Source organism: Bufo bufo, chromosome 4 (assembly GCF_905171765.1).
Source record: "Bufo bufo chromosome 4, aBufBuf1.1, whole genome shotgun sequence".
NCBI lineage: Eukaryota > Metazoa > Chordata > Amphibia > Anura > Bufonidae > Bufo > Bufo bufo.
Genome location: NC_053392.1, coordinates 477,928,397 through 477,952,129, shown reverse-complemented (window position 1 = coordinate 477,952,129; position 23,733 = coordinate 477,928,397).

Here is a 23,733-nt window from a genome sequence, read left to right as displayed (position 1 = left end):
CGCCCTGTGTGGTGTAAAAAAATAAAAAATAAAAATTGGTTATATATAATTGCCGGCCGGCGGCGCCCGTCATGCTGCGCCTCCTGAGCGGCTAAGCGCTTGCCGCTCCTCTAAAGAATCTCCTGCCTGCTGTCTCTGCTCTGTGCTCATGTTAATGTAGCGTGGCCGAGCTCTGGTCGGTCCGCGGTACTGGAGCTTCTGTTTCCTGTACCCGGCCGGACTGACAGGAAGTGCTCACTTAGTGTGCACTTCCTTTCAGTCCGGCCGGGTACAGGAAACAAATGCTCCTGTACCGCGGACCGAACAGAGCTCGGCCACGCTACACTAGAGGTGACAATAGAATGGAAATTAGTTACAGGGGGGAGAATGGAAATTAGTTACAGGGGGGGGGGGAGAATGGAAATTAGTTACAGGGGGGGGGGAATGGAAATTAGTTACAGGGGGGAGAATGGAAATTAGTTACAGGGGGGGGGTGGGGGAGAATGGAAATTAGTGACAGGGGGGGGGGGGAGAATGGAAATTAGTTACAGGGGGGAGAATGGAAATTAGTGACAGGGGGGGGGGAGAATGGAAATTAGTGACGGGGGGGGAGAATGGAAATTAGTGACAGGGGGGGGGGGAATGGAAATGAGTGACAAGGGGGGGATGGAAATGAGTGACAAGGGGGGGATGGAAATGAGTGACAAGGGGGGGGGGATGGAAATGAATGACAAGGGGGGGGATGGAAATGAGTGACAAGGGGGGGAATGGAAATGAGTGACAAGGGGGGGGGGGAATGGAAATGAGTGACAAGGGGGGGGATGGAAATGAGTGACAAGGGGGGGGAATGGAAATGAGTGACAAGGGGGGGATGGAAATGAGTGACAAGGGGGGGATGGAAATGAGTGACAAGGGGGGGGGGATGGAAATGAATGACAAGGGGGGGGATGGAAATGAGTGACAAGGGGGGGAATGGAAATGAGTGACAAGGGGGGGGGAATGGAAATGAGTGACAAGGGGGGGGATGGAAATGAGTGACAAGGGGGGGGGGAATGGAAATGAGTGACAAGGGGGGGGATGGAAATGAGTGACAAGGGGGGGGAATGGAAATGAATGACAAGGGGGGGGGATGGAAATGAATGACAAGGGGGGGGGATGGAAATGAATGACAAGGGGGGGGATGGAAATGAATGACAAGGGGGGGGATGGAAATGAGTGACAAGGGGGGGGGATGAAAATGAGTGACAAGGGGGGGGATGGAAATGAGTGACAAGGGGGGGGGATGGAAATGAGTGACAAGGGGGGGGGATGGAAATGAGTGACAAGGGGGGGGGAATGGAAATGAGTGACAAGGGGGGGAAAATGTTAATGAGTGACAAGGGGGGGGGGGGGGTAGAAGAGAGTGACAAGGGAGTCCCCAGAGCCAGACTGCAGCCAGAGACCAGATCATCTTATTGTCCTGGTGGTAAGTAGACAATGCAATATGTTTATTATGTAATTGTTTAGTTATTAATACTACATTGGAAACTAATTTACCTCACATTTAGGGTCCATTCACACGTCCGTATGTGTTTTGCGGATCCACAAAACACGGACAGCGGCAATGTGCGTTCCGCATTTTGCGGACCGCACATTGCCGGCACTAAGAGAATATGCCTATTCTTGTCCGCTATTGTGGACAAGAATAGGACATGTTCTATTTTTTTCAGGATCGGAATTGCGGCCCCATAGAAATGTATGAGTCCGCAATTCCATTCCGCAAAAAGACAGCTACAAGAAGCTGGATTAACCGTAAGGGAAGCATAGCAGTTATTTTAATTTAAAAGCTGAGAAAGGGGTGGAACATATGTGATGTCTGATAAGGGGGGGGGCGGCAATTTTTATCTTGCCTAGGGCGGCAAAAATCCTCGCACCGGCCCTGCCTCCCTCTGACATCTCGCCTGACCTGTGCCCGAGTGCCGAGTCCTCTCACTCTTCAGACAGTGCGGGCGGCACTTACTGACGTCACGCGCCTGCTCCTCCCACTAGGCGGCGCAGGCGTGTGACATACAGTGAGTGAGTGAGCGCCGCACTGCCTGCCTGTTACCGCCCGCCCTGAGCCCCTGAGCAGTGCTGATGCCTGCTGTGAGGCGAGTGATGGTCTGGGGGGGCATTAATTACAATGGGGGGGGGCATTAATTGCAATGGGGGGGCATTAATTACAATGGGGGGGACATTAATTACAATGGGGGGGGAGCACTGTGGGAGACATGAAAATGGGGCCACTGTCACTGTGGGGGACATTACGTTTAATAAGGATCACTATAGACATTATTTAGAATGGAGGCTGCTGTTGGTGTCATTACTCATTATAACTGTATAATGTCAGGCCTAGTCCTGAGCTGAGTTATATCACCCTGCCCATGCCCTGTATAATAATGTACCCATCCCTGATACCCCTTAGTTATATTACCCGGCTGGGGTAATATAACTAAGGGGTATCAGGGTACATTATTATACAGGGCAGGGTAATATAACTCAGGACTAGGCCTATCAGACATTATACAGTTATAATGACACCCACAGCAGCCTCCATTCTAAATAATGTCCATAGTGATCCTTATTAAAAATAATGTCCCCCCACAGGCAGGCAGTGCGGGCGGCGGCGCTCACTCACTGTACGTCACTGACGTACAGTAAGTGCGGTGAGCACCGCCGCCCGCACTGCCTGCCTGTTACCGCCCGCCCGGAGCAGTGCTGAGAAAGAAGCCTGCTGTGAGTGAGAGCCTGAGACTGTGGGACAATGCGTCACTGGGTGCGTCACTGTGACCGTCCGTGCAATGTGGTTCCACATTTTTTACAATGGGGAGACACTTATTTCATCGAGCAGTTTTGAGGGGGGGGGGGGGGGAGTTTTTTTGACACTCGCCCTGAGAGAAATTTTACCTAGAAACTGCACTGGAATACTGTATATATAGAATGGGCCAAAAGATGTAGTTTGCTTGCTGGAGATGATATATATCGCCAAGCCAGATGCTGGGAGTAATAATCACGAGCTAGTACAAAAGCCACCAGGAGCAATAGCTCCCGAGTGGAGTAGAGTGCACAGATAGGTGCACAACATACAGGGAAAAGGAGAAGAGGAACAGATGGAGAACCCCCCCCCCCTCCCTTCTTGCGGTACGCAGGTTGAGGTCACGGGCATTAATGTTACCTGGTCTTTGCAGGAGCCCGCCTCTCTTTAAAAGCGGCGCATCAACATGTGTGTGCGACGCGCGATGTGATGACGTATGTATTCGCGAGGAGTCGAGGCGGCGCATGCGTAAGATAGTCTGCCAGGATCCCAAATACAGCATACATGGGGCGATACTCAATGCACCTTCGCCATAGTTAAAATAGGACACCGCGCAGCCGCGTCACCTCCAATATATATGCTGTAACCTAGGATACACTGCTATGTTACTCGGCATCATAATTCTCACGCTAACATGAATAGCATGCGAACCGGTTTCACAGTATAGACAGTATAGGTGTGGGGGCACTTTCCACCAAATGTACACTGTGGACCCATATGGGACATAAAACGGACACAATATAGATATATACGTAGTGCGTGCATATGGGCATTTGATATATAAGCGCCGTATGGGTGTGCATCTATGGGCAACGGGATATATGTCCATACGATGTGCACCCAGACAACCCTGATATGGGTGTATATTAGTTAGTTAATGGTATTTGTGGTGGTTTGATATTTTAATTTCCTGACCGTGGCTAGAAGAGTGACCCAAAGGAGAATGGTAGGCACCAATAGAGGTGGAGCCCATTCCACCAATTATGACAGGGGGGATTCTTCATTGGGACAGACACTACAAGAAGCAGCCGAAGTGGAGCTGTTCGTTCAGGCCTCTAGGGGATACTGTGTCGAGTTGGAATGTCCAGCGTGCTTCCCGCTGTAGTAGGAGGCGATCCCAATCCCGCCACGTATAAGTGGTTGGATTTTATCAATACCTACAGCTCTAATACAGCTGGGATCCCCGCTGTGGTTGTCATTCACGTGCCGGGCCACTAGTGTATCACGCTCATTCGTGATATCACCCAGATGCTCCCTGAGACGCCTGCGCAGCTCTCTTTTGGTCTTTACAATATATTCAAGTCCGCACACGCATGTGACCACCTCCTCCTCAATTGCTGCCTCCACCTACAACACCTCATTCACCGCCTCCTCAACCTCCGACTCCATATCCACCTCCTTCTCTGAGTTGCAGGTTAATAATTTTGTAATTTTTAGTTATTTTATTTTAAGTTATTTCCCTATCCACATTTGTTTGCAGAGCAGTTGCCATGCTCTTAAGCACATTTTACTGCCTTTTACATTCCTCTAGCCTTTTCAAGGACTATTTTAGCCATTTTAATGCAAAAAAGTGCCAATTTTTGTGCCATAAATTAAAAAAATTCTTCTTTTCAATTGTCGGGTGACATTTTACCATTTTTGGCATATACAAACCCCTGCTGAGCCTGGGTGACATGAAATCCTCTGTTCTATTGCTGGGTGACAAGATCCCCCTTTTGCCGTGAATGAACCCCTGCTGTGCCTGGGTGACAGGGGCCTAAATCTCTCAAAATCCTCTGTTGTATTGCTGGGTGACATGAACCCCCTTTTGCCGTGAATAAACCCCTGCTGTGCGAGGGTGACAGGGGCCTAAATCTCTCAAAATCGTCTGTTGTATTGCTGGGTGACATGAACCCCCTTTTGCCGTGAATAAACCCCTGCTGTGCATGGGTGACAGGGGCCTAAATCTCTCAAAATGCTCTGTTCTATTGCTGGGTGACATGAACCCCCTTTTGCCGTGAATGAACCCCTGCTCTGCATTGCTGACAGGGAACTAAATTTAGTGAAAACATCTGTTACTGATCGGAAGATGCGCGACTACAAGCGCACGCTGATGATAGCATTCCCACCTGACAGCGGGGGCACAGTGGAAGCACAAGGCGAAGGCAGAGGAGGAGGAAGAGGTCGCCAACGCAGCTGGGGCACCGCCAGCACCTTATAAGTCAGGGTTAGCATGGCCAAAATGTGGAAAAGCTTTGTCAGCCTTGGAGGTGCTGACCTGCCCTGCAGCCAGTGTATAGTGTGAACACGTGTTTAGCACGGCAGAGAGCATTATCACAGGCCGTACCTTGTGCAGAATAGACATTTATACCAGCCTCAACCATCCATTCTTGTACTCATGTGCACTTATTCTTTGTTTTATTTTGTTTTATGTCCCAATATTTTGGGGGATACCCCAATTTAAAAATAAAAAATAACACAAATCAGTGTTGGCTAACTATTCCTCCTTTACCGCCGCTTCCACCTACACCACCACGTCAACCTACACCACCACATCCAACCATCCACCGCCTCCTCAACCTCCTACTCCTAGATCCAGATTGTTATTTTTAATCTTTCTGTATTTTATGTTATTTTAAGTCATTTCCCTATCCAAATTTGTTTGCAGAACAGTTGCCATGCTCTTAAAGGGAACCTGTCACCGGGATTTTGTGTATAGAGCTGAGGACATGGGTTGCTAAATGGCCACTAGCACATCCGCAATATCCAGTCCCCATAGCTCTGTGTGCTTTTATTGTGTAAAAAAAACGGTTTGATACATATGCAAATTAACATAAAAGAGTCATATCTTACTTGTGTGACCAGAGAAGAGTCATATTTTCAAGCTCTGACTCATCTCAGGTTAATTTGCATATGTATGAAATCAGTTTTTTTTTTACACAATAAAAGCACACAGAGCTATGGGGACTGGGTATTGCGGATGTGCTAGCGGCCATCTAAAAACCCATGTCCTCAGCTCTATACTCAAAATCCCGGTGACAGGTTCCCTTTAAGCACATTTTGATGCCTTTTGCAGCCCTCTAGCCCTTTCCAGGACTATTTTAGAGCCATTTTAGTGCCTAAAAGTTCGGGTCCCCATTGACTTCAAGGGGGTTTCGGGTTCGGGGTCAAGTTCGGGTCAAGTTCGGCCGAACTCATCGAACCTGAACATCCAGGTGTCTAGTTACAAGTGTTTGAACCACGTGCGCTAAATCAGAGAAGTGTCTGGTCATTAACAGCTTCACAACCGCCCTTTGACTATAAACATCCTTGGGTTGGTTGTTTATCTCTGAATGGACGTTCTGGAACGTCCATTCAGAGATGGCAGCTGCACGCTAATTGTGCAGCTGCCAAGCGGAGGGCCTGCTGCCAGTGACAACAGGGCACCCCAGAGTGAAGGCAGACGACAGTACCCAGGTGTCCCTGCTTTTAGATCGCTCTATACAAAGCGCTCAACGAGCGCTGTGTATACAAATCAGGAAGTGCTATGCGCTTCCTGACCCGACCCAGTGGTCATGTGACCGCTGGGGCCTGGAGAGTGCAGGAGCTGTCGGGTCTTCCATAGACCTCTATCAGCCCTGCACTGAGGCTGCACAGCACAGTATTATGCTGTACAGCCTCTTTGGGGGGTGCATTTCCCCTCTAACTGGCGCTACTATGTCAGCCCCAGTTATAGGAGAAATCAATAGTAAAAAAAAAGTGTAGTTAAATGTCCCTCAGAGGTCTTGTATGACCCTATGGGGGATGCAAAGTGTAAAATAAAAAAATAAAAAAAAGATTTCACATTTAAAAAAATAAAATGTTAAAAATAGAAAAAATAAAATAAAATAGACATATTTGGTATTGCCCCGTCCGTGACTGCAGGCTCTATAAATATTTCACATTATCCACCCTGTCCGATAATCACCATAAAAAAATAAAAATAAAAACTGTTTAAAAAAAAGCCATTTTTGTCACCTCTCAAAGTGCAACACCAAGTGATCAAAAAGGCAAATATCCCACAAAATGGTACCAATTAAGCAGTCACCTCATCTCGCAAAAGATGACTCCCTAAATAAGAAAATCGCTAAAAAAAAACTAAAAAACTATAGCTCTCAGAACATGGAGACATTAAAACATAATTTTTTGTTTAAAAAATGCTATTATTGTGTTAAAGTGAAATAAATAATAAAAAGTATACATATTAGGTATCGCCCCGTCCGTAACAACCAGCTGTATAAAAATACCACATGACCTAACCCCTCAGGTGAACACCGTAAAAAATAAATAAATGAGACGTTGCCAAAAAAGCTATTTTTTGTCACCTTACATCACAAAAATTGCAACATCAAGCGATCAAAAAGGTGTATGCCCCCAAAATAGTACCAATCAAACCATCACCTCATCCCGCAAATAATGAGACCCTAACTAAGACAATCGGTTAAAAAATAAAAAAAGCTATGGTTCTCAGGCTGTGGAGACACTAAAACATAAATGTTTTGGTTTAAAAAATGGTATTATTGTGTAAAACTTAAATAAATAAGAAAAAGTATACATATAGGCAGTGCCACGCCCATAACGATCTGCTCTATAAAAATATCACAGGACCTAACCCCTCAGTTGAACGCTGTAAAAATAAATAAACTGTGCTAAAACAACCAATTTGTTGGTCACCTTTCCCCATAAAGTGTAATAATGAATGATCAATAAATCATGTTGCAAAAAATTGTACCAATTTAAACGTCAACTCTTCCTGCAAAAAACTAGCCCCTGCACAAGACGCTCAGTAGAAAAATAAAAAAAATATGGCGTTCAGAAAATGGAGACACAAAAACATAACTTTCTTTCAAAAATTCTGTATTATGTAAAACTTAAAGAAAGAAACAAAGAAAGTAGACATATTTGATATCATCGTGTCCGTAACAACCTGTTCTATAAAAATAGCCATGATCTACCCTGTCAGATGAATGTTGTAAAAAATAAACCTTATCCCCTAGTTTCCAAAATGAGGTCACTTTTTGGGAGTTTCTACTGTAAGGGTGCATCAGGGGGGTTCAAATGGGACATGGCATCTAAAAACGAGTTCAGCAAAATCTGCCCTCCAAAATACATATGGCGCTCCTTTTTTTCTGTGCCCTGCTGTGTGCCCTTGTGGGGTGTTTATGTAAATTGCAGAATCAGGTTAATAAATATTAAGTTTTGTTTGGCTGTTAACCCTCGATGTGTTAAAGAAAAAAATGGATTAAAATGGAAAATCTGAAAGTGAAATTTAGAAATTTAATCTCCATTTTCCTTTAATTCTTGTGGAACACCTAAAGTGTTAACAAAGTTAGAAAAATCAGTTTTGAGTAATTTGAGGGGTGTAGTTTCTACAATGGGGTTGGCAGGTTTCCACTTTGTAAGCCCTACAAAGTGACTTCAGAACTGAACTGATCCTTAAAAAATTTGACTGGAAATGTTCTTAAAAATTTCAAAAATTTCTCCTAAAATTCTAAACCTTCTAGTGTCCTAATAAAATAAAATTACATTACCAAAATGATGCCAACATAAAGTAGACATATGGGTAATGTTAATTAATGAATAATTTATGAGGCATCACTATCTGACTTAAAAGCAGCGAGATTCAAACTTAGAAAACAGTGAATTTTTTCAAATCTTCGTTCTTTTTTTATAAATAAAGGTAAAACATATTGACTGAAATTTACCATTAACATGAAGTACAATGTGTCACGAGAAAACAATCTCTGGCTTTGATAAGTAAAAGCGTTCCAAAGTTATCACAACTAGAGTTGAGCGAACACCTGGATGTTCGGGTTCGAGAAGTTCGGCCGAACTTCCCGGAAATGTTCGGGTTCGGGATCCGAACCCGACCCGAACTTCGTCCCGAACCCCATTGAAGTCAATGGGGACCTGAACTTTTCGGCACTAAAAAGGCTGTAAAACAGCCCAGGAAAGAGCTAGAGGGCAGCAACATGTAGGTAAATCCCCTGCAAACAAATGTGGATAGGGAAATGAATTAAAATTAAAATAAAATAAATAAAAATTAACCAATATCAATTGGAGAGAGGTCCCATAGCAGAGAATCTGGCTTCACGTCAGCAGAGAATCAGTCTTCATGCCATAGCAGAGAATCTGGCTTCACGTCACCCACCACTGTAACAGTCCATTGTCATATATTTAGGCCCCGGCACCCAGACAGAGGAGAGAGGTCCCGTAACAGAGAATCTGACTTCATGTCAGCACAGAATCAGTCTTCATGTCATAGCAGAGAATCAGGCTTCACGTCACCCACCACTGGAACAGGCCACTGTCACACATTTAGGCCCCGGCACCCAGACAGAGGAGAGAGGTCCCGTAACAGAGAATCTGGCTTCATGTCAGCACAGAATCAGTCTTCATGTCATAGCAGAGAATCAGGCTTCACGTCACCCACCACTGGAACAGGCCACTGTCACACATTTAGGCCCCGGCACCCAGACAGAGGAGAGAGGTCCCGTAACAGAGAATCTGGCTTCATGTCAGCATAGAATCAGTCTTCATGTCATAGCAGAGAATCAGGCTTCACGTCACCCACCACTGGAACAGGCCACTGTCACATATTTAGGCCCCGGCACCCAGACAGAGGAGAGAGGTCCCATAGCAGAGAATCTGGCTTCACGTCAGCAGAGAATCAGTCTTCATGCCATAGCAGAGAATCTGGCTTCACGTCACCCACCACTGTAACAGTCCATTGTCATATATTTAGGCCCCGGCACCCAGACAGAGGAGAGAGGTCCCGTAACAGAGAATCTGGCTTCATGTCAGCACAGAATCAGTCTTCATGTCATAGCAGAGAATCAGGCTTCACGTCACCCACCACTGGAACAGGCCACTGTCACACATTTAGGCCCCGGCACCCAGACAGAGGAGAGAGGTCCCGTAACAGAGAATCTGGCTTCATGTCAGCACAGAATCAGTCTTCATGTCATAGCAGAGAATCAGGCTTCACGTCACCCACCACTGGAACAGGCCACTGTCACACATTTAGGCCCCGGCACCCAGACAGAGGAGAGAGGTCCCGTAACAGAGAATCTGGCTTCATGTCAGCATAGAATCAGTCTTCATGTCATAGCAGAGAATCAGGCTTCACGTCACCCACCACTGGAACAGGCCACTGTCACATATTTAGGCCCCGACACCCAGACAGAGGAGAGAGGTCGCGTAACAAAGAATCTGGCTTCATGTCAGCAGAGAATCAGTCTTCATGTCATAGCAGAGAATCAGGCTTCACGTCACCCACCACTGGAACAGGCCACTGTCACACATTTAGGCCCCGGCACCCAGACAGAGGAGAGAGGTCCCGTAACAGAGAATCTGGCTTCATGTCAGCACAGAATCAGTCTTCATGTCATAGCAGAGAATCAGGCTTCACGTCACCCACCACTGGAACAGGCCACTGTCACACATTTAGGCCCCGGCACCCAGACAGAGGAGAGAGGTCGCGTAACAGAGAATCTGGCTTCATGTCAGCAGAGAATCAGTCTTCATGTCATAGCAGAGAATCAGGCTTCACGTCACCCACCACTGGAACAGGCCACTGTCACACATTTAGGCCCCGGCACCCAGACAGAGGAGAGAGGTCCCGTAACAGAGAATCTGGCTTCATGTCAGCACAGAATCAGTCTTCATGTCATAGCAGAGAATCAGGCTTCACGTCACCCACCACTGGAACAGGCCACTGTCACACATTTAGGCCCCGGCACCCAGGCAGAGGAGAGAGGTCGCGTAACAGAGAATCTGGCTTCATGTCAGCAGAGAATCAGTCTTCATGTCATAGCAGAGAATCAGGCTTCACGTCACCCACCACTGGAACAGGCCACTGTCACATATTTAGGCCCCGGCACCCAGGCAGAGGAGAGAGGTCGCGTAACAGAGAATCTGGCTTCATGTCAGCAGAGAATCAGTCTTCATGTCATAGCAGAGAATCAGGCTTCACGTCACCCACCACTGAAACAGGCCACTGTCACATATTTAGGCCCAGGCAACCAGGCAGAGGAGAGAGGTCCTGTAACAGAGAATCTGGCTTCATGTCAGCAGAGAATCATTCTTCATGTCATAGCAGAGAATCAGGCTTCACGTCACCCACCACTGGAACAGGCCACTGTCACATATTTAGGCCCTGGCACCCAGACAGAGGAGAGGTTCATTCAACTTTAATATAATGGTAAAATGAAAATAAAAATAGGATTGAATGAGGAAGTGCCCTGGAGTACAATAATATATTGTTAAGGGGAGGTAGTTAATGTCTAATCTGCACAAGGGATGGACAGGTCCTGTGGGATCCATGCCTGGTTCATTTTTATGAACGTCTGCTTGTCCACATTGGCTGTAGACAGGCAGCTGCGTTTGTCTGTAATGACGCCCCCTGTCGTGCTGAATACACGTTCAGACAAAACGCTGGCCGCCGGGCAGGCCAGCACCTCCAAGGCATAAAATGCTAGCTCTGGCCACGTGGACAATTTGGAGACCCAGAAGTTGAATGGGGCCGAACCATCAGTCAGTACGTGGAGGGGTGTGCACAGGTACTGTTCCACCATGTTAGTGAAATGTTGCCTCCTGCTAACACGTTCTGTATCAGGTGGTGGTGCAGTTAGCTGTGGCGTGGTGACAAAACTTTTCCACATCTCTGCCATGCTGGCCCAGACACAGCTGCGTTGGCGACCTCTTGCTCCTCCTCTGCCTTCGCCTTGGGCTTCCACTGGTTCCCCTGTGACATTTGGGAATGCTCTCAGTAGAGCGTCTACCAATGTGCGCTTGTACTCGCGCATCTTCCTATCACGCTCCAGTGTAGGAAGTAAGGTGGGCACATTGTCTTTGTACCGGGGATCCAGCAGGGTGGCAACCCAGTAGTCCGCACACGTTAAAATGTGGGCAACTCTGCTGTCGTTGCGCAGGCACTGCAGCATGTAGTCGCTCATGTGTGCCAGGCTGCCCAGAGGTAAGGACAAGCTGTCCTCTGTGGGAGGCGTATCGTCATCGTCCTGTGTTTCCCCCCAGCCACGCACCAGTGATGGGCCCGAGCTGCTTTGGGTGCCACCCCGCTGTGAACATGCTTCATCCTCATCCTCCTCCACATCCTCGTCCTCCTCGTCCTCCAGTAGTGGGCCCTGTCTGGCCACATTTGTACCTGGCCTCTGCTGTTGCAAAAAACCTCCCTCTGAGTCACTTCGAAGAGACTGGCCTGAAAGTGCTAAAAATGATCCCTCTTCCTCCTCTTCCTCCTGGGCCACCTCTTCTTCCATCATCGCCCTAAGTGTTTTCTCAAGGAGACATAGAAGTGGTATTGTAACGCTGATAACGGCGTCATCGCCACTGGCCATGTTGGTGGAGTACTCGAAACAGCGCAACAGGGCACACAAGTCTCGCATGGAGGCCCAGTCATTGGTGGTGAAGTGGTGCTGTTCCGCAGTGCGACTGACCTGTGCGTGCTGCAGCTGAAACTCCACTATGGCCTGCTGCTGCTCGCACAGTCTGTCCAGCATGTGCAAGGTGGAGTTCCACCTGGTGGGCACGTCGCATATGAGGCGGTGAGCGGGAAAGCCGAAGTTACGCTGTAGCGCAGACAGGCGAGCAGCGGCAGGGTGTGAACGCCGGAAGTGCGAACAAACGGCCCGCACTTTATGCAGCAGCTCTGACATGTCGGGGTAGTTGCGAATGAACTTCTGCACCACCAAATTCAGCACATGCGCCAGGCAAGGGATGTGCGTCAAACCGGCTAGTCCCAGAGATTTCGCCCATTATCGCACACCACCAGGCCGGGCTTGAGGCTCACCGGCAGCAACCACTCGTCGGTCTGTTGTTCTATACCCCGCCAGAACTCCTGTGCGGTGTGGGGCCTGTCCCCCAAACATATGAGTTTCAGAACGGCCTGCTGACGTTTACCCCGGACTGTGCTGAAGTTTGTGGTGAAGGTGTGTGGCTGACTGGATGAGCAGGTGGAAGAAGAGGAGGAGGAAGCTGAGTAGGAGGAGGAGGCGACAGGAGGCAAAGAATGTTGCCCTGCGATCCTTGGCGGCGGAAGGACGTGCGCCAAACAGCTCTCCGCCTGGGGCCCAGCCGCCACTACATTTACCCAGTGTGCAGTTAAGGAGATATAGCGTCCCGTATCTGTGGTTAGGTGGACCTTGCCACAGATGGCGTTGCGCAGTGCACACTTGATTTTATCGGATACTTGGTTGTGCAGGGAAGGCACGGCTCTCTTGGAGAAGTAGTGCCGGCTGGGAACAACATACTGTGGGACAGCAAGCGACATGAGCTGTTTGAAGCTGTGTGTGTCCACCAGCCTAAATGACAGCATTTCAGAGGCCAGTAGTTTAGAAATGCTGGCATTCAGGGCCAGGGATCGAGGGTGGCTAGGTGGGAATTTACGCTTTCTCTCAAATGTTTGTGAGATGGAGAGCTGAACGCTGCCGTGTGACATGGTTGAGATGCTTGGTGACGCAGGTGGTGGTGTTGGTGGTACATCCCATGTTTGCTGGGCGGCAGGTGCCAACGTTCCTCCAGAGGCAGAGGAAGAGGCCGAGGCGGCGGCAGCAGCAGCAGAAGAGGCCGAGGCGGCAGCAGAAGAGGCCGAGGCGGCAGCAGCAGAAGAGGTAGCAGGGGGAGCCTGAGTGACTTCCTTGTTTTTAAGGTGTTTACTCCACTGCAGTTCATGCTTTGCATGCAGGTGCCTGGTCATGCAGGTTGTGCTAAGGTTCAGAACGTTAATGCCTCGCTTCAGGCTCTGATGGCACAGCATGCAAACCACTCGGGTCTTGTCATCAGCACATTATGTGAAGAAGTGCCATGCCAGGGAACTCCTTGAAGCTGCCTTTGGTGTGCTCGGTCCCTGGTGACGGTGGCCAGTAGCAGGCAAACTGTTTTGGCGATGGCTGCTCTGTTTTTGCACCCTGCTCCCGCTTTTGCTACGCTGTTGGCTCGGTCTCACCACTGCCTCTTCCTCCGAACTGTGAAAGTCAGTGGCACGACCTTCATTCCTTGTGCGGTCTAGGACCTCATCGTCCCCTGCATCATCTTCCACCCAGTCTTCCTCCCTCACCTCCTTTTCGGTCTGCACACTGCAGAAAGACGCAGCAGTTGGCACCTGTGTTTCGTCTTCATCAGAGACGTGCTGAGGTGGTATTCCCATGTCCTCATCAGGAAACATAAGTGGTTGTGTGTCAGTGCCTTCTATGTCTTCCACCCCTAAGGAAGGGCTAGGTGGATGCCCTTGGGAAACCCTGCCAGCAGAGTCTTCAAACAGCATAAGAGACTGCTGCATGACTTGAGGCTCAGACAGGTTCCCCGATATGCACGGGGGTGATGCAACAAACTGATGGGCATGGGTTTCAGGCGCCACCTGTGCGCTTTCTGCAGAAGACTGGGTGGGAGATAATGTGAAAGTGTTGGATCCACTGTCGGTCACCCAATTGAATCCACACAGATGGTTAGTGGCAATAACTCTATTATCAGCGTAACCATCCCACTGCTGTGTCTACTCAAACGATCTCTGCTCACAAGTAAGGACGACGCTCTGAATGTGGCAGACGTGGGAAATAGGGGACGGCATTACACAGGGTGATAGCCAGACCACTCACAGTTCGTTTTCTCAGCGTGAATTGGACCATGAAGAAGAGGAGGAGGATGAGGAGGAGCTTGAGACAGTTGCCTCTGCCATCTGTTCAGCGTGGATAGGCAGAAGAGGAGGAGGAGGAGATGGAGAGTCATCCTGATGTCAACATCGAAGTCTTGCCTGTTGGTACTCTGGCACACATTGCTGACATAGGCTGCCTTTCCAGCGACCCTCGCGTTATACGCATTTCAGTTAACACGGATTACTGGGTGGTCACCCTTCTCAACCCTCGCTACAAAGAGAACTTCTCATCTCTCATTCCTGTGGTGGAGAGGACGAGTAAAATGGTGCAATACCAGAAGGTACTTGTTGAGAGATTGCTCCAAAATTTTCCATCTGACAACACTGGCGGCAGAGTCCGTACTACCTTAGGCAACCGAGGAAGGGAAACAAGGGTAACACACAGCAGTTCCAACAAAGGTATGGCAACACTCTCCAAGGCATGGGACCCTTTCATGACACCCCGTCAGCAACCTCACCCTGAAGCGCAGCCAAGGAGGGACAAGTTTTGGAAGATGGTGAAGGAATACATAGCAACTACTGGGTGTCCAAGCTGGACACGTGGCACGAACTTGCGCTTCACGCCTCGAGGTGCTGGCCTGCCCTGCCGCCAGCGTTTTATTTGAGTGTGTATTTAGTGCTGCTGGTGGCATTATAACAGATTAGCGTATCCGCTTGTCCACTGGCAATGCTGACAGTTTGACTCAGATAAAAATAAACAAGGCCTGGATTGCCCCTGAATTCTCAACTCCACCAGAGGACAGCTGAGCTGATGATGAACATAAAGGCAATTTCAATCTATCATTTATAATGTACTCAATCTACTGTAGTGTATTTCCATGCTATTTTTCCATCACAAAAAAAGAGTATATGGTTGAATCTTGTTTTCTCCTCTTCCTCCTCCTCATCCAGATTGTATATATTCCCTCCACTGTAATTTTTTTAATAGGGTCAGCTCAACTGCAGGCCCTCGTCCCTATTGTTTTAGAGGGTCAGTTCAGCAGCAGGCCCTCGCCCCTAATGTTTTAGAGGGTCAGCTTAGCAGCAGGCCCTCGCATATAATGTTTTAGAGCGTCATCTCACTAGCAGGCACTCACATATAATGTTTTAAGAGCATCAGCTCACCAGCAGGCACTCGCATATAATGTTTTAGAGTATCGAACTCAGCAGCAGGCCCTCGCCCATAATGTTTGAGGGTCAGTTCAGCAGCAGGCCCTCGCCCCTAATGTTTGAGGGTCAGCTCAGCAGCAGGCCCTCGCATATAATGTTTTAGAGGGTCAGCTCACCAGCAGGCTCTCGCCCCTAATGTTTTAGAGGTCAGCTCAACAGCAGGCCCTCGCATATAATGTTTTATAGGGTCATCTCACCAGCAGACCCGCACCTAAAATCTTTTACAGGGTCAGCTCACCTGCAGGCCCAAACCTAAAATCTTTTATAGGGTCAGCTCACTTGCAGGCCCTCAACTCAATGTGAATGAGGACCTCCTTTATGTGATATACAGGTTGTATCGGAGTGCCCCTTCCTTGTAATTTTTGACAGCACTTGCCTTTTATATAAAAGTAAATATACAGGAAAGAATGTTTTCAATAAATTTTTCCTATAAAATAGATTTTTTTACTTTTGGTTTTGTGCGTAAAACCTTAATTAGATTGTGGGCCTGGTGATCACTTTAAGCCGTTTTAAGCTGCATCAGCAGCAGCATGGTGATAAAAATGAGTGGCAATGTGACATGGTGTGGAGATGGCAGCATGAGGAGGCCACATAGTGGCACAATGACTGAGTCTGGATAAAATACTAAGGCCACAGATTGTTTAGAAAGATGCAGATGGAAACAATCTATTATAGCTTGCTGCTTTTTCAAGGCTGCTAATCTAGTGCTGGTCTAATCAAGTGCTGATCTGCAAGTGCATTGAAGATATTCAGGAGATACTCAGGAGGTAATCTGGAGGTGGATACAATCTAAACAAGTAAGATTTGTTTGTTTAAATAATTCCCCCCCCCCCCCCCTCTTTGCAATGGCAGACCTGGTTCTGTGCAGGAATTGTTGTGCTTTTATTTCAGGTTCCACTCTTCAGAGGTTTGGATACTGTCTGATCTGTAGACAGCTCTCCATAATGCAACAGGAATTTACCTTTTTGAAATATGAGATTTGTAAATTAACCATTAAGCAAACTCAGACTGAGAACATTGCAATGCCACTGCCACAGAGGCCCCCTAGAAATGGAAGATGGGTTACTGTAGGTTCTGGTAGACTGAGAGTTGTAGATAGAAGACATGTCCCACAGTCTGTGGCTCTCCATAATTCATTTGCAGCACTTTCAGAGTGCAAGAGCAACATGGCGGATGGCTCAAGCACAGTGGGTGAGAAACAATCATCTCCCATGCCTAAAGTATGCAAGACTGCAGCCAAAGACAAAAAGGAGAAGGTGAGGACTGATCGTAAGCAGCTGTTGGTGGGCGATTCCATCATAAGAGGTGTGAAGTTTGAGGAGAATGGTGTTGTAAGATGTCTCCCTGGTGCTACCGCTAGCAGGGATAGACGACGGATCCTTAATATTGTTAGGCAAGCAAAACAGGAAAGGGAAGTGAATGTTATTGTCCATCTGGGGACAAACGATCTGGCTTGCAATGAGGTTTCAAAGGTGAAAGAAGCTTTTCACACACTTGGAAAGGATATATGGGAGGTTGCATCAACTGTTTCATTCTCTGCAGTTTTGCCTGTGCATAACCTTCAGCATGACAGGAAGATGCGCATTAAGGAATTCAATGCATGGCTTGGTGAATGGTGTCGGAACCAAGGGTTTTGCTTTGTGTCTCATGTTAGCTCTTGTTGGAATGGAAAAGAACTGTACAAGAAAGATGGTTTGCATCTTTCTCTCAAAGGAACGAATGTCCTCGGTGAACAGTTCCAAGTATTTGCTAAGGAGCATTTAAACTAGGAAAGGGGGGCAAAAGAGTGATAATCCAGCAGTCCGACTGCCCCCCCGGAACAATGCCAGAAGATGCCAGTAGCACAAAGATTAAGAAATGACCAGCTCAGATTCTTATCTACAAATGCTCACAGTTTAGGGAATAAGATCAATGAACTTGAGGCTATAATGGCATCTGAGAATATAGATGTAGTGGCTGTTACTGAGACGTGGTTCAAGGGGAGTAATGACTGGGATATATCAATACCAGGGTTCTCTCTATACAGGAAAGACAGAGAAGGCAAGAAGGGGGGAGGGGTGGCCCTGTATGTGAAAGACAGCATAAAATCTAATTTGATACAAGTTAGCGAGAACAATTTAGAGTCAGTTTGGGTTACCTTTCAGCTTGATAATCATAAGGTAACTCGTGTAGGTGTGATATATAGACCACCTAGCCAAGTCAAAGAATTAGATGATCTACTAGTTGAGGAAATAGCTAAAATGACATTGAAGGTGGAAGTTATCATTATGGGAGACTTCAATCTTCCTGATGTAAACTGGAAAACCAAAATAGCTAGTTCTGCCAGGAGTACAGATATTCTAAATTCCTTACTGGGATTATCTCTACAGCAAGTAGTTGAGGAGCCAACCCGGAAGGAGACCATTTTAGATTTAGTATTCACAAATGGGAATTTGGTATATGATATTACTGTAGGGGAAAGCTTGGGATCTAGTGATCACCAGTCAGTGTGGTTTACTGTAAGTACAGTGACTGAGTCACACCACACAAAAACAAAAGTTTTAGATTTTAGAAAAACTGACTTTTCTAAAATTAGATTAGTGGTATACGAGTCCCTATCAGATTGGAACAGTTTCATTGGAGTCCAGGAGAAATGGGACTACTTAAAAGAGGCACTATTGAAGGCAACAGAAAATTGCATTAGGCTTGTCAGTAAAAGCCAAAAATGGAAAAGACCACTGTGGTACTCAGCAGAAGTGGCCAAAATCATTCAAAACAAAAAGATAGCATTTAGAAATTATATAAAAAAAAAAAAAACGAGGATGACAGGCTAATTTGCAAGATTAGGCAGAGAGAGGCCAAACAAGTTATAAGAGCTTCTAAAGCACAGGCAGAAGAGAAATTAGCTCAGTCAGGAAAAAAAGGCGATAAGGCATTCTTCAGATACATAAATAAAAAAAGGAAACTAAAACAAGGAATTACAAAATTAAAAACAAAAGAAGGAAGGTATATGGAAGAAGATAAAGAACTAGCTTACTGCCTCAATGAATACTTCTGTTCAGTTTTTACGAAGGAAAATGAAGGAAAAGGACCTCAGTTAGGAAAGAAGACTAATGAATCTTTTGATGCATGTGTCTTTACAGAGGAAGAGGTTCTAAGTCAGCTGTCTAAAATCAATACAAATAAGTCACAGGGGCCTGATGGGATACACCCAAAGCTATTAAAAGAGCTCAGCGGTGAACTAGCAAAACCATTAACAGATTTAACCAATCACTGGCAACAGGAGTCGTCCCAGAAGATTGGAAATTAGCAAATGTTGTGCCGATTCACAAGAAAGGTAGTAAGGAGGAATCGGGAAACTATAGGCCAGTAAGCCTGACATCAATAGTGGGGAAATTAATGGCAACCATACTTAAGGAGAGGATTGTGGAACATCTAAAATCCCATGGATTGAAAGATGAAAAACAGCATGGGTTTACTTCAGGGAGATCATGTCAAACTAATCTTATTGATTTTTTTGATTGGGTGACTAAAACAATAGATGGAGGAGGTGCAGTAGACATCGCTTATCTAGACTTCAGTAAGGCTTTCGATACTGTCCCACACAGAAGGCTTATCAATAAATTGCAGTCTTTGGGCTTGGACTCCCATATTGTTGAATGGATTAGGCAGTGGCTGAGGGACAGGCAACAGAGGGTTGTAGTCAATGGAGTATATTCAGACCAAGGTCTTGTTACCAGTGGGGTACCTCAGGGATCTGTTCTGGGACCCATATTGTTTAATATCTTTATTAGCGAAATTGCAGAAGGCCTCGATGGTAAGGTGTGTCTTTTTGCTGATGACACAAAGATTTGTAACAGGGTTGATGTTCCTGGAGGGATACACCAAATGGAAAAGGATTTAGGAAAACTAGAGGAATGGTCAAAAATCTGGCAACTAAAATTTAATGTGGATAAGTGCAAAATAATGCACCTGGGGCGTAAAAACCCAAGAGCAGAATATAAAATCAGTGATACAGTCCTAACCTCAGTATCTGAGGAAAGGGACTTAGGGGTCATTATTTCAGAAGACTTAAAGGTAGGCAGACAATGTCATAGAGCAGCAGGAAATGCTAGCAGAATGCTTGGGTGTATAGGGAGAGGCATTACTAGTAGAAAGAGGGAGGTGCTCATGCGGCTCTACAGAGCACTAGTGAGACCTCAATTGGAGTATTGTGCTCAGTACTGGAGACCATATCTCCAGAAGGATATTGATACTTTGGAGAGAGTTCAGAGAAGAGCTACTAAACTGGTACATGGATTGCAGGATAAAACTTACCAGGAAAGATTAAAGGACCTTAACATGTATAGCTTGGAAGAAAGACGAGACAGAGGGGATATGATAGAAACTTTTAAATGCATAAAGGGAATCAACAAGGTAAAAGAAGAGAGAATATTTAAAAGAAGAAAAACTGCTACAAGAGGACATAGTTTTAAATTAGAGGGGCAAAGGTTTAAAAGTAATATCAGGAAGTATTACTTTACTGAGAGAGTAGTGGATGCATGGAATAGCCTTCCTGCAGAAGTGGTAGCTGAAATGACAGTGAAGAAGTTTAAGCATGCATGGGATAGGCATAAGGCCATCTTTCATATAAGATAGGGCCAGGGGCTATGCATAGTACTCAGTATATTGGGCAGACTAGATGGGCCAAATGGTTCTTATCTGCCGACACATTCTATGTTTCTATAATCTGTGGAGCTGTATCACCGTCACCTGCAGATTAATGCAGACCAGGGCCGTAGCTACAGGGGAAGCAGGGGAAGCTACAGCTTTGGGGCCCTGACCCAAAAGGGGCCCATCCAGGAGGAGGAGGACTAAAGGATTTGGTCAGGGCCCCCTCAACAGTATTACACAATTAAATTATATACAGTGACAGTATAGACAGTGTATAAAAATGATGGAACAGCTGCCGGCCCTGGTCTGAGAGAGCAATCTTTACTAGCCACAGTAATGGGGGCGGCATGAAAGGAAGGGGTCGCTAAAAAATTACTGTGGGATGGAGCCCCATTCAAAAATTTGCTGTGGGGCCCAGTCAATTCTAGCTACGCCACTGATGCAGCTCACAAAAGCAAGTTGGGTTTATCGATTACAAAACCTTAATTAAATTGTGGGCCTGGTGATAAATTTAAGGCCTTTTAAGCAGCATCAGCATGGTGATAGAAATGAGTGGCAAGGTGACATGATGTGGAGATGGCAGCATGAGGAGGCCACATAGTGGCACAATGACTGAGTCTGGATAAAAGACTAAGGCCACAGATTGTTTCCATCTGCATCTTTCTAAACAATCTGTGGAGCTGTATCACGGTCACCTGTAGATTAATGCAGCCATCAAATTCAAGTTGGGTTTGTCGGTTCCACCTCAGCTCACCAGCAGGCCCGCACCTAAAACCTTTTACTGGTTCAGCTCACATGCAGGCCCACAACTCGAATCTTTTACTGGGTCAGCTCATATGCAGGCCCGCGACTTAAATCTTTTACAGGGTCAGCTCACATGCAGGCCCTCGCATAGATCTTTTTAGAGGGTCAGCTCAGCTGCAAGCCCTCGCATATAATGTTTTACAGGGTCAGCTCACCCGCAGGCACTAGCATATAATGTTTAACAGGGTCAGCTCACCAGCAGGCCCGAACCTAAAATCTTTTACAGTGTCGGCTCACCTGTAGGCCCGCAACTCATGCTGCCTTGCTTTGAAGTAGTAGCCATAGCCGTTTATCAGGCTCCCTCTCCGAAATCGAACAATGATTCCCCATTACCGGTGGTCACCATGTTAGGCGCAAAAGAACATCAAAAGTTGATAGGGAAGATATCCAAATGGATCGTGGACGTCACGGGGATGTGCTATCAGGCAGAAGTTATCTAGAGTCAACAAAGCGGCAGCAGGGCCTCTCCTGTATAACGTTTCCTCATCCAAAATACCGCAGTGACATTCCCTGAATTTTTTTATTACTCATTCCAATAACAGGGCATCTTAAGAGTCCTGTGTTGTTATTTATCGTCACTACCACTCTGAGTCGGGAGTGGGTAATTGCCGGGCGCCTCCTGCCTTCCTTTGATTTTTCTGCTTTAATAACTTGACCCACCCTCTCCACCCAATCAGATTTCTTCCATTGACCTCCCTTGGATGTGGTATCCTTTTCTCAAGCTCCCTCTCTGGCATAGTATCCTAATTCCCCGTTACCCGTAATCACCATGGTAAGCGCAGAAAAGAACATCGAAAATTGATAGGGAAGACATCCGAATGGATCGTCGCCATCACGGGGACGTGCAATTGCCCAGAGGCTATCTAAAGTAGAGTCACCAATGTGGCAGCAGGTCCTCACCCCTAAGGTTTTAGATGGTCAGATCAGCAGGCCCTTGCTCCAAATGTTTTTCAGAGTCACCAGCAGGCCATCAATCATAATTTTTCAAGGGTGTGCATGATGCCCTCCTTTATGTGTAACAAAGGGTGTTTTGGTTCCTTGTAATTTTTGGCAGCCCTTTCACTTAGTGCATAGGCTTTATGAGTGTAGGAGTCCCACTACCTGAACAATTGTACCACAATGTGAATGAGGCCTTCCTTTATGTGATATACAGGTTGTATCGGAGTGCCTCTTACTTGTAATTTTATTGCAGCACTTGCACTTTATATACAATTGAATATAAAGGAAAAAATGTTTCCTAACAATTTTTCCTGTAAAATAGATTTTTTGGGGGGTTTTGTGCGTATTTTTGTCAGTCTGTAAAAGTGGCGTACAACTCTGACAACATGGTTCACAGCTGCGACCTGGGAGTCCAAGATGCATCCAGACATCGTCTCCATGGTGTTCCCATTCCATTTCAGTGGTGTTTCTGTCACTTTCTGACCTTTTCCAATGGACCACGCACCCTCCCCTCTTCAGGGCAGGGAGTGCCTGGTTGTCTCTCATTGACTTCCATTATACTCGGGTGCTCGGCCGAGCACACGAATATAGCAATGTGTTTGGGCTGAACAACCGAATACTTTGGTGCTCGATCATCACTATTCATAATGTTTTTTTACAAATCATTTCTGAAAAGATATATCAAACCTGCTGAACCGTCCTTATTACCTCCAGCTCTGGTCTTGGTGGACGATAATCTTGAATTTCAGATTGCCAGCATTGTGAACTCACAAATTCTCAGTCGATCTCTTCAGTATCTCGTGCACTGGAAAGGTTACGGTCCAGAGGAAAGAATGTGGGTTCCTGCAACCAACGTTAATGCTAGTCGCCTTTCAAATTGCGCATCCTGATAAAGTCGGCCCTGGGTGTCCGAAGGTCACCCGTAGAAGGGGAGGGTACTGTCACGGTCCCTCCCATGACAGAGGTGAAAAAATCGGAGGGACTGGTGGCACGTGAAGGTATCTGACAGTCTCTCTTTTTTTTCCTTTCAGTGTTGTGTTTGGTAATGACCACACCCCTTGTCAGGTGCAGCTTGGAGTCATTACTGAGGCCCTATTTAGTTCTGACTCACACTGCTTACCATGCGGTTGATATTTCTTGCTGGAGTTGGTTGAGCTGGTGTGTTGTTCATTTGGATCTCCTGCTCCTCCATTCTGCTTTAAGCTAAGTACATTTTGTCTTGCATTTTGTTGTTTTCTTGTGGGTGTTGTTGTCTAGGCCTCAGGGAGATGCTAGTTCCTTCATCTGGGATGGAACCAGTAGTCTCATTCCCTGCCATCATTCCTAGAGCCTTCCAGAGTCTTCAGGGCCTAGGTTACGGTGTATGAGTATTTACACCTTCAGGGTCTACTCATACTGGCAGGAGCCAGGGAGAGGTCTAGGGATTCCTAGGAGGTCACCATCCCTATACCTTAGCTTTGAGGCCTAGAATCCGGTCTATTCGTTCTGTGTGTAATTTGGTGTTATCCCCTCCCTGTTACTCGTGACACTAGCCCTGACTCCTGTCAGTATGAATAGACCCTGAAGGTGGGAATATTCATACATCGGAAACCTAGGCCTTAGTAACCCTAAAAATCTCTAATGTTAGTGACAGGGTCTAAGACTACTGGTTTCTTACCAGATGAACAAACCAGCGTCTCCCTGAGGCCTAGTAAACAATGAGCAAATGGGAGCAACAAAATACCAAGAG